The 10,298-nt window shown below is 43.2% G+C and overlaps 1 pseudogene; it reads right to left on the bottom strand.

Moving 5' to 3' along the window:
* Positions 1–1,912: 1,912 nt before the first annotated feature.
* On the bottom strand, positions 1,913–4,363 carry LOC117352431 (annotated as a pseudogene).
* Positions 4,364–10,298: the final 5,935 nt, after the last annotated feature.

Raw genomic sequence — 10,298 nt, 5'->3', positions numbered from 1 at the left:
ACCTCACATTGATGCTTCACCGGTTCGAGGACCATTGACACTGGAGTTAATTGATCTCATTCCACAGCACCAGTCATCTTCGACTCAAACATCTAGAGAGGTGACACCATTGTGGTCCCGGAAGGCCTCTCATAAGATGAAGCATATTGAGCCTTCAACACTGAGTCTTCGGCACTGTCCTCATTCCATTCAGGACTCAGACTTATTGGAAGACTTGGAGCAAAAACCACTCTCGTCTGATGATGAAGATTCTGATAATTCAGATTTACCTCAGCTTCAACCTGCTGCTTTTTCTGAGAGGTCCTCTTTTTCAAGGTTTCTCCGGCAAATGTCTGAGGACCTTTCCATTCCATTGGAGGCGGACTTCAAGTATAGTGAACAGTTCTTGGAGGCTCTAGATTATGACCAACCACCAAAAGAACTACTAAAGCTTCCTCTTCATGATATTTTGCGTGAGACTTGCATGGCTCCTAGAAAGCTTGACTCATTATATAGTCTCTTCTAGTGGAATCAACCTTGAAGAAGTCTGCAGGGGCTAGTGTCTATGCTTCTGTACCACCTGACAGAGAAGGTAAAGCAATGGACAAATTTTGTAAACGTCTTTACCAAAATGCAATGTTGGCAAACCGAGCTGGAAACTATAATTTCCATATTTCCTTCTACCTTAAAAATTTGGTTAAGCAGTTTTCAGCTTTTCAAAAATATATTCCTTCATGTAAAACTCAAGCTTTTCAAAACCTTATGGCTACAGTTTTGCAATTGAGGAAGCATATGGTTCGTTCTACCTATGACATGTTCGAGCTTACCTCACAAGCAGCAGCCATGTCGATGGCTATGAAATACCTTGCCTGGCTCCAGTGGCGTACCTAGGGTATGTGGCACCCAGGGCCCATCATTTTTTGACCCCCCCCCCCCCCCCCCCCCCCCATGTAAAAAAAATTTTTTTTTTTTTTTTTTGCAATAACCATGAAATGGAATAAATGGTCAGAATAGAAACAGGCAGTGAAAATTTTCTTTTATTGAACCTCATATATGTAACCATTATTCCAAACATAACATAACATAAATTATGTCTAAATTGTCATGACATTAGAAGTACATATGGAGTAGTTGCAGGTGATGCTTGGGACAGTTCTGATTGTGTTAGTTCGGTTTTATGTGTTTTTTGAAAAGAAGGGTTTTTATTTATTTTTTGAAAGTTTTGTAGTCTGCGGTCGAAGTCAATAGGTTATAGAGTTGGAGGTCGAGAGTTGCAGCTCGAATGGCTAGGAGGTTGTTGAACAGTTTTTGGTTGGAGGGTGTGTGAATGGTGCGTGAGTTCTCCTATGTCTAGTTGAGGTGGATTTAATTAGTTGATTGTTCCAATAGGCTGGGCTGTCTCCGTTTATTGCTTTAAATAGTAGGCAGGAAAATTGGAAGTGTATTCTCGCTTGTATTGGGAGCCAATGTGAGTTGTGGTATACCTCTGTGATGTGGTCGAATTTCTTCAGTGAGTAGACCAGTATTGTTTGTAGTTGTTTTATCATGGTTGTGGAATCTTGACTGTTTTTCTTCCATTTTCTTTCTAGTTGTCTGCATTGTCTTTTCAGTAGGAGTAGTTCATTGTCGAACCATTTGTCAGATTTTCTATGGATTCTGGTTTTGGTTTGTACAAAAAAAGGGAAAATGTAATAGGATTAATACTTTTTAATCCATGTATTTTTTGAAAAATACAGGGAAACCCATACATTCATATTGGTCTTTCACAGTAATGAATATTACAGTTTCTGTTTTTGAGTCTTAGCTTCAGCAAATTTGTCAATGATTTCATCAAAATTGATCTTCTTTGCATATTCATATTCAATGGACAGTATAGCTAGATTCGTCAATCTATCATTGCTCATAGTTGATCGAAGAACACTTTTTATTAATTTTAATTTTGAAAAGTTTCTTTCACATGAAGCAACAGATACACAAATAGTAGGAAAAGTCTTAAACATAAGGATAAGTTTGGCACAGATTCATAAAAATCCCATTTCACAATAAATTCTAGAAATTGCAAAACTGTCCATGCCTTTGTTTCTTTGGGATTCATTCCAGCAGCTTTTAAAAGTCTCCGTAGTCGAAAAATTTCCAGTATGATATCTTCACCAGAAAATTCATCATAAATTTCAGTTATATTTGGTAAAATCTTGCGAAGGTTTTCTTCTTCTGCAAAAATTAGAGAGAATGGCTGAATGATAGCAAACATTGACATTATTTGATCCATTGCTTTAGAACGAGTCTCCAGTTCTTCGTGAAAACGATCAAGACATTCAAACATAGCCCTTGTGGTTTCTTCTGTCAAAGTAAGACCAGCATCTTTTGTTGTTTCTCCAGGCATTCTTCTTCGAAACTTGATTCTTTTTTCTATGCCAATGTCCATGTCCTTACATTTTGTTGTTCCATAGTTAATGGCCTTCTCCACAATTTCTGTGCGCTGGTCTTCAAGGAACAATTTTAAAGCTTGTAGTTTCACTGTACATTGTTCAAGGCTGATCCCGGCTGTTTGCAAATATTTTTGTGTCTGGTTAACCTCATGCAAAACTTCACACCAGAAAAAGAGATAACACAGAAAAGAAAAATCACATACAGCAGAGAGCAAAATCTGAGCTGATCCTCTTGTATCCACATTTTCTTTTGAATCACACAGTGCTTCAAGGGTTGAAATTAACTTTTCAAAATTTGTCTTTATGGCATGCACTGCTTCATAATGAGCACTCCATCTTGTCTGGGAAAGTCTTTTCACTGTTATACCTACGTTCTGCAGTATTTCCCATCGATGAGTTGAGACTGAAAAGAATGAATACACTTTTTCCAAAGCTCCAAAAAAAGTCACACATGAAGAAACACTTCCAAAAGAGTGAACTCCACAAAGGTTCAGAGAATGATTTGCACAAGGCACAAATAAAACCTTGGGATTAATTTCTTTGATTTTTGCCTGAACACCACCATGAATGCCAGCCATAGTTGCAGCGTTGTCATAGCCTTGACCACGACAGAGGTTTATATCCAGTCCATCACTATCCAGTTGTTTCAAGATCTGTTCCGTGAGTTCAGCAGCAGACTTCCCAGAAATAGGAAAGAAGCCCAAGAATGATTCCTTTATTTCAACGTTATCATCTTCAATATAGACATATCTGATCACTTCACACATTTGATCAGTGTGTGAAACATCAGGGGTGCTATCAAAAAGAATGCCAAAGTATTTTGCTTTTTTAATATCTGCCACAATTTTTTCTTTGACATAATTTCCCAGAAGATGAATGAATTCATTTTGAATTTTTGGAGATAAGTATGAACTCAATCTGCTTTCAGAAGGAATAGCATGTTTTATTTTTACAAAATGTTCCTTCAAAATCGGGTCATAATTTGATAGTAATTCTATCAACTCTAAAAAATTTCTTTTGTTTGTTGATAACATATCCTCTCTGTGACCACGGAAAGGAAGGTTTTGTTTAGCCAAAAACATAATTACATCCAAAACACGATGTAAAATGTCTCTCCAGTATTTTCTCTCTTTATCCATTTCCACTTCATGAATTCTATCAATAGTTTTATGGAGTTCCAGTCCCCTTGCCAAGGTCTTCCATTGTTCTAAGCAGAAGAGATGTTGTTCTGATCGCTCATGTTCAGGGACTTTAGGATTTAATTTCCACCAGTTTTTAAAGCCAGTTACAAAGACAGATGTTCCAGCTTTTGTCTCACTATCTGCAAACAGTCTGCAGCAAAAACAAAACAAGCAATTTTTTGATTTTGAATAAACCATCCAGGTTCTCAAAACTTTTTCGCCCTTTGGTAAAGATTTATAGAACTATGAGGTTGTTAAGTGTCGACTGAATCCTTTGCTCTTTTTTCCTTCTCGCTGACTAGCAGAGAAAGGTCCATTTTTATTTTGAAAAGGTTCACTTCCCTTCTTAACCAGCTTAACTCTCAAGTCATCTGGAACTGGTACTGGCCAAGCAGCGATATCGCAATAAAGTAAAATTTCATGCGCTATTTCTTCAAACTCTTGGTCTTTACTAGCATCCCTTTCTTCTCCACTGTTATTTTTATGCTGTTGGTGTTGACTCTTGCTATCAATTAGATTCTCTTCCTCAGTGTCAGTGCTTATAGATGACGATTCACTGTCTTCTTTCAGTTCAGGGTCATCTGAATCTTGCGTTTCTACTACAGGTATTTCGGATGTGCCAGCTTGCACTTCTTCAGAATCTTCTTCATTACCTTTATACGATGCTGAAAGCATTACATATTTCAACATAGATCCAGATATTGATTCAATCGCCTCCCCTTTTGCTTTTTTAATTTTTCTTTGTTGAGCTCCACTAGGTCGATGTCGTTTCATGTTAGTACAGAGTCTGTACGTCAGTTGCTGGCTTCACAATAATCCAAATGACTGTGACTCTGCAAGTTCCTGCTGTGGTGTTCAGCAGCACTGTCAAAGAAAGGGGGGAAAATCCATAATGTATGTTAAGAAGTAATCACTTAATTGACAGAGTTGGTTAACATAGTGTATGAGAAGAGATGAAGCAGTGGTGGAGAGTACAAGGATCAAATAGCCTGAACATCGCTAAATGAATTGGTAAAGGCTGAACAGGAATGGGGAGGGGCGGGGGGTGATTAAGTACAACAATAAATTTCACAACAACAATAAATTTCACAAAGTACTTAAAAAAAAAAATCACATTTTTCCACTAAAGCAGTTCTGGAGACATTTGCTTGAACAGTCTTTTTTCCCAGTCCATAAGCAAGCAATATGAAAAAGATTTCCTTAATTATCTACTCAAACATTTTTGCTATTTACTTTCATTGTACCTAGACTATTATTCAGTAGAAAAAATTTAGTTTGTTCAATCAAGCAGAACATTCACTCATAGAAGTCCAATGTCCACACAGGATTTGATTGAACAAACCAAATTTTTCTACTGAATAATAGTTTAGGTATACTGAATAGCAAAAATGTTAAAGCCACACAGAAAAGCAGTAAAAGTCAATAGGTTCTCCAAGTGGGAACAACCTGATGTCTCAACACTTGAGGAAAAGACCACGTAATAATGTTTATAAGATAAATCATATAAATGATTATACTGAAGCAGGGTGTCCTCAGCGTGAGAGGTAAGCGAGAGGAGAGAATTCTCCAGCGCTTTACACAATAAGGCACAGGTTAATCACCCTCTGCCTGCAGTGCACACCATCATAGGACACCTCAGGTGTGCTCAAATTAATCAATGTGATAAATTAAACAGCGATAAACAATTGGTCAATCACAAGAGTGCAAGATCAAACAGGTTGTTCCCACTCAGAGAACCTATTGACTTTACTGCTTTTCTGTGTGAGTAGATAATTAAGCAAATTTCTGATAGCCTACAGAACTGATTCTCACCTTCCATCCCCAGCCCCCAAGACTTACCAGACCCCCCCTGCCGATGTATTTACTTACTGCCTGAACTGGATATTAAATCGTGGGGAAGAGAGGAGAAATGCGGGGAAAGAGCCAGCCAAAACTAGTATTTGTTGCTGCTGAGTGCACCAATCCAGGGCAAGCAGACACTTCCCCCATGTCTTAATAACAGACAATGGACTTTTCCTCCAGGAATTTGTCCAAACCTTTCTTAAAACCAGCTACGCTATCTACTTTTAACATAACTTCTGGCCACTTCATTTTAAGCTTAGATCTTTCCTTCCAAACAGAGACCTTGCTAGATGTCAAATACAGCACAAGGTAACTTCACACGGACTTAACTGTGCAGGAAATGAATCTCCTCATACACCCACCATATAGTGCAAAAATGTGCAAAGGTCTGTTTTTTTCTTTCGATCACTACATAGCCTAATGCCACACAAGCAGCGCTGTTACAAACATATTCTGAAGGTCAATGCTAAGGTTGACAAAAGTTTCCTTCCTTGGACCAGAAGGAGATACTGACAAACCACTGGAAGAGATTCTAAAACAACTACCCAGAAATAACACCCAAAGACCCACTCAGTGTGTGAACCAGTTGAGTGGAGTAGACTAACTGGGGGTGGAAATGGGCCCAGAGTTTGCTCAGCAGAATTTCCCAGACTACCTCTTCCTCTCAACACACTGACATGCTACCACCACCACCAACACTAGGAACACCTCACCGAGTATGCCAGCAATGCTTATAAACTTTATAAAACACATTATTATATTTTCTTATAAAGCATATATTTTAACTGAACTCAGCCTTGCCATTCACAAAAATAGAAAAGTTCCCATTTCAAGCTGTCTCATGTACACTTTTCAAATCTAACATATTGTAATCACAAAACAGAAAATAAAATTATTTTTTCTACCTTTTGTTCTCTGGTCAATATTCAAATCTTGTTGGTCCCAGGCTCTTGTTGTCTTGCTTGCCAGGGTCTCCTTTCTCCGTGCTAACCATCCGTCTGCCATCTCTGTCCTCCCCTTCCGTTTCCCTTCCCTCTCCCGGAGATCTGGCATCTTTCCTTTTTTTTGTCTCCATCCACAGATTCACCTTTTCTCAACTCCCCACCACCCCAGGATCCACCATCTCTCCCTTTCTGTTCCCAACTATCCTCCTATCCAGTATCTCTATCCCCCCTCCACACCATCCCCTGTTTCCAAGTTCTCTCCCTTTCTGTTCTTTCCCTCCCTAAATCCCATTATGCACCATCTCTCTCCCACTCCTCTGTTTTTAGACTCATTATTTCTAACCCCCAAAGTCTGGCATATGCACATATCTTTGAACCCCCTCTTCCCTCTCTCCCTCTGTGTACTTTTACACCAGGTCCCCCCTCCGAAGGGCTACACCCACCCCTGAAGGCCTGCACCCCCCCGAAGGACTTTACCTCCCACCCGAAGGTCTGTCACCCTCTGAAGGCCTAAACCCCACCCCTAAAGGCCTGCACCCTCCCCGAAGGATTGTACCCCCCACCCGAAGGTCTGTCCCCCCCTGAAGGCCTGCACCCATCCCGAAGGCCTGCACCCACCACGAATGCCTGCACCCACCACGAAGGCCTGCACTGCACCCCCCCGAAGGCCTGCACCCCCCTGAAGGCCTGCACCCCCCTGGAAGCCTGCACCCCCCCCCCCGAAGGTCTGTACCTCCTGAAGGCCTGCACCCCCCTGAAGGCCTGCACCCCCCTGAAGGCCTGCACCCTCCTGGAGGCCTGCACCCGCCTGGAGGCCTGCACCCCCCCCCGAAGGTCTGTACCCCCTGAAGGCCTGCACCCCCCTGAAGGCCTGCACCCCCTGAAGGCCTGCACCCCCCTGGAGGCCTGCACCCCCCCGAAGGTCTGTACCTCCTGAAGGCCTGCACCTCCCTGAAGGCCTGCACCCCCCCTGAAGGCCTGCACCCCCCTGAAGGCCTGCACCCCCCCGAAGGTCTGTACCTCCTGAAGGCCTGCACCTCCCTGAAGGCCTGCACCCCCCTGAAGGCCTGCACCCCCCCTGAAGGCCTGCACCCCCCCTGAAGGCCTGCACCCCCCTGAAGGCCTGCACCCCCCTGGAGGCCTGCACCCCCCCGAAGGTCTGTACCCCCTGAAGGCCTGCACCCCCCCTGAAGGCCTGCACCCCCCCTGAAGGCCTGTACCTCCTGAAGGCCTGCACCCCCCTGAAGGCCTGCACCCCCCCTGAAGGCCTGCACCCCCCCCACCCGAAGGATCTGTCCCCCCTGAAAGCCTACACCCCCCCGAAGGTCTTTACCTCCCACCCAAAGGTCTGTCCCCCCCCCTTAAGGCCTACACCTCCCTCTTAAGGCCTACACCCACCCCTTAAGGCCTACACCCCCCATCTAGTACTGTCTAATGCAATTAGGTACGGGTCAGGAGGCCAGAGGGGAAGCAGGACATAGCAGCAATTCCCAACTGACCCTCCCCCTCGCCCTCTAAAGCAGGAGCCGGCTAGCAAGAGGAAGTTGCTGATCCTGCTTTAGGGGGGGAGGGTCAGTTGATGATTCGGGAGGCCGATTTTGGGGTTTTTTAAAAAATTGATTCGGGCAGAAAAAAAAAATAACAATAAAACCACCGCCAAGCAGCCCAGCGATACTCACCCTCAGTTCCTGCCTAATTGCAGTGTCCCACGCGGCTCGGGCTCCCTTTCTTGCTTCCACCCAGCCGGAAACCGGAAGTTGCTGACCAAGCTCCGACGGCGACGGGGGTGTGTGGCCGTGGGGGAATGGAAGTTAAAGAGAGGGCTCAGGCAGGATCACTTCGGGACTCGCGGAAGCCTTGGAGTCGGGCCATAGCAGGGAAGTTCCCGGGCCATGACTCCAAGGCTCGAGCACCCCTAATGAGCTTGGTACCCGGGGCGGCTCGCCCCCCCCTAGGTACGCCACTGCCTGGCTCCATCTCTGAGCTTGATATCAACCACCAAGATCATTTGGCTAACGCTCCATATCTTGGGGATGAAATTCATTGACCATCCATGGACACTATTACTCAAAAATTGTCTGCCCATTAGACCAGGTGGGACACTTTGGTCAAACCAAAGAAAAAGCTTCCACCTCCTAAAGTTTTCTGGTCTGCTTCATTGTATCAAAACAGATATACTGCAAAACCTGCTCCTCCTGCTCCTCCTCAACCTAGGAAGCAAAAGCAGCAACTACGTCAACAACCTAAACAGGCTGCTCAACAAAAACCTACATAGCCTTTTTGACATGTTCCTCAAGGGCATAGCCAACATTCCCATTCTCAAATCTCTACCTCAGCCGATCGGAGGACGGCTTCAATATTACATCAACTAGTGGGAGCTCATCACCACAGATAAGAACATAAGAACATAAGCATCGCCTCTGCCGAGTCAGACCACAAGTCCATCATGCCCAGCAGTCCGCTTCCCCGCGGCGGCTTCCCAGGTCAATGACATACCTGTAAGTGATCTAATGCTCTAAAGTATTTGGTACTGTATAGTAACCCTCTAATTGTACCCTTCAATCCCCTTTTCCTTCAGGAACTCGTCCAATCCCATTTTGAAACCCAAAATCGTACTCTGCTCTACCACCTCCTCTGGAAGCGCATTCCAGGTGTCCATCACTCTCTGAGTGAAGAAGAACTTCCTAGCATTTGTTCTAAATCTGTCTCCCTTCAATTTTTTGAGTGCCCTCTAGTTTTTGTTGCCCCTGCCAGTCTGAAGAATCTGTCCTCTCTACCTTCTCTGGGTTCTAGACATCATTCGTCAGGGGTATGCTCTCCACTTTCATACCTTTCCTCTGGATCATCCTCCAAGAGAATTTATTTCGGACCCTGCACAGTTTTCCTCTTCTCATTCAGGAGATTCAATCCATCCTTCTTCTAAATGCCATCAAAGAAGTTCCTCTATCTCAGCCGAATCAGGGATTCTACTTGCGACATTTTTTAATTCTGAAGAAGAGAGGAGGTATACGACCCATTCTGGATCTCAGAGATCTCAACAAATTTCTAGTCAAATAAAAATTTTGGATGCTCTCCCTTGCCCTTCTTTATCTACTTCTGGATTAGAACAATTGGCTATGCCCTCTGGATCTAAAGGAAGCCTACACGCGTATACCAATTCATCAGGCTTACCGCAAATACCTTTGTTGTCAAGTAAACGGATGTCATTATCAGTACAAGGTTCTTCCTTTCAGCCTGACATCTTCTAAGTTTCCAAGTTTATTTACATTTTTTTTCCAATTCTGTATTCATTTTCAAATTTACAATAAGTGTAAACAATATATTCAAACAAATTAACAATAATTATATCTCTTAATAATCATCAATGGTACAAATGATATGTTCTTAACTCCCACCCTTCCCACCCTTTCTTATCATATAATCAATACCTTATACAATATGTAACATAAATTTACCCTTCCCTCCCCCCTCACAATCAAACTTGTAAATTTAAGGGGGGAAAAAAAAAAAAGTAAAAAATAAATAAAATGCCATCTAATCGGTACAATACTTTGTAAATGGCTCCCACACATCCCGAAATTTCCTGAAAGAAACCACTCTGTATTGCTATAAATCTCTCCATTTTATAAACCTGACATAAGGAATTCCACCAGAAATAATTTAATCTACTCCAATTTTTCCAATTATAAGTAATTTGTTGAATAAACACCCCAGTCATTATCTAATATAATAAAAATGGTAAGCCGCGCATGCACACTTCCTATGCGTGCGCCGGTTTTCCGTGAGCTGTAGCGACTCATAGGAAGTGCGCATGTGCGGCTTACGGTCTGGCTTCATGCGAGGCAAGACAAGTGCGCATGTGGGCCCTTCCCTGCTCTCCACCTGCCAGCCGCTAGCACCCCCTGCCCTCTCCGTCGCCTCCC

Source organism: Geotrypetes seraphini, unplaced genomic scaffold (assembly GCF_902459505.1).
Source record: "Geotrypetes seraphini unplaced genomic scaffold, aGeoSer1.1, whole genome shotgun sequence".
NCBI classification, from domain to species: Eukaryota; Metazoa; Chordata; class Amphibia; order Gymnophiona; family Dermophiidae; genus Geotrypetes; species Geotrypetes seraphini.
This window is presented reverse-complemented; position numbering and strand designations above follow the sequence as displayed.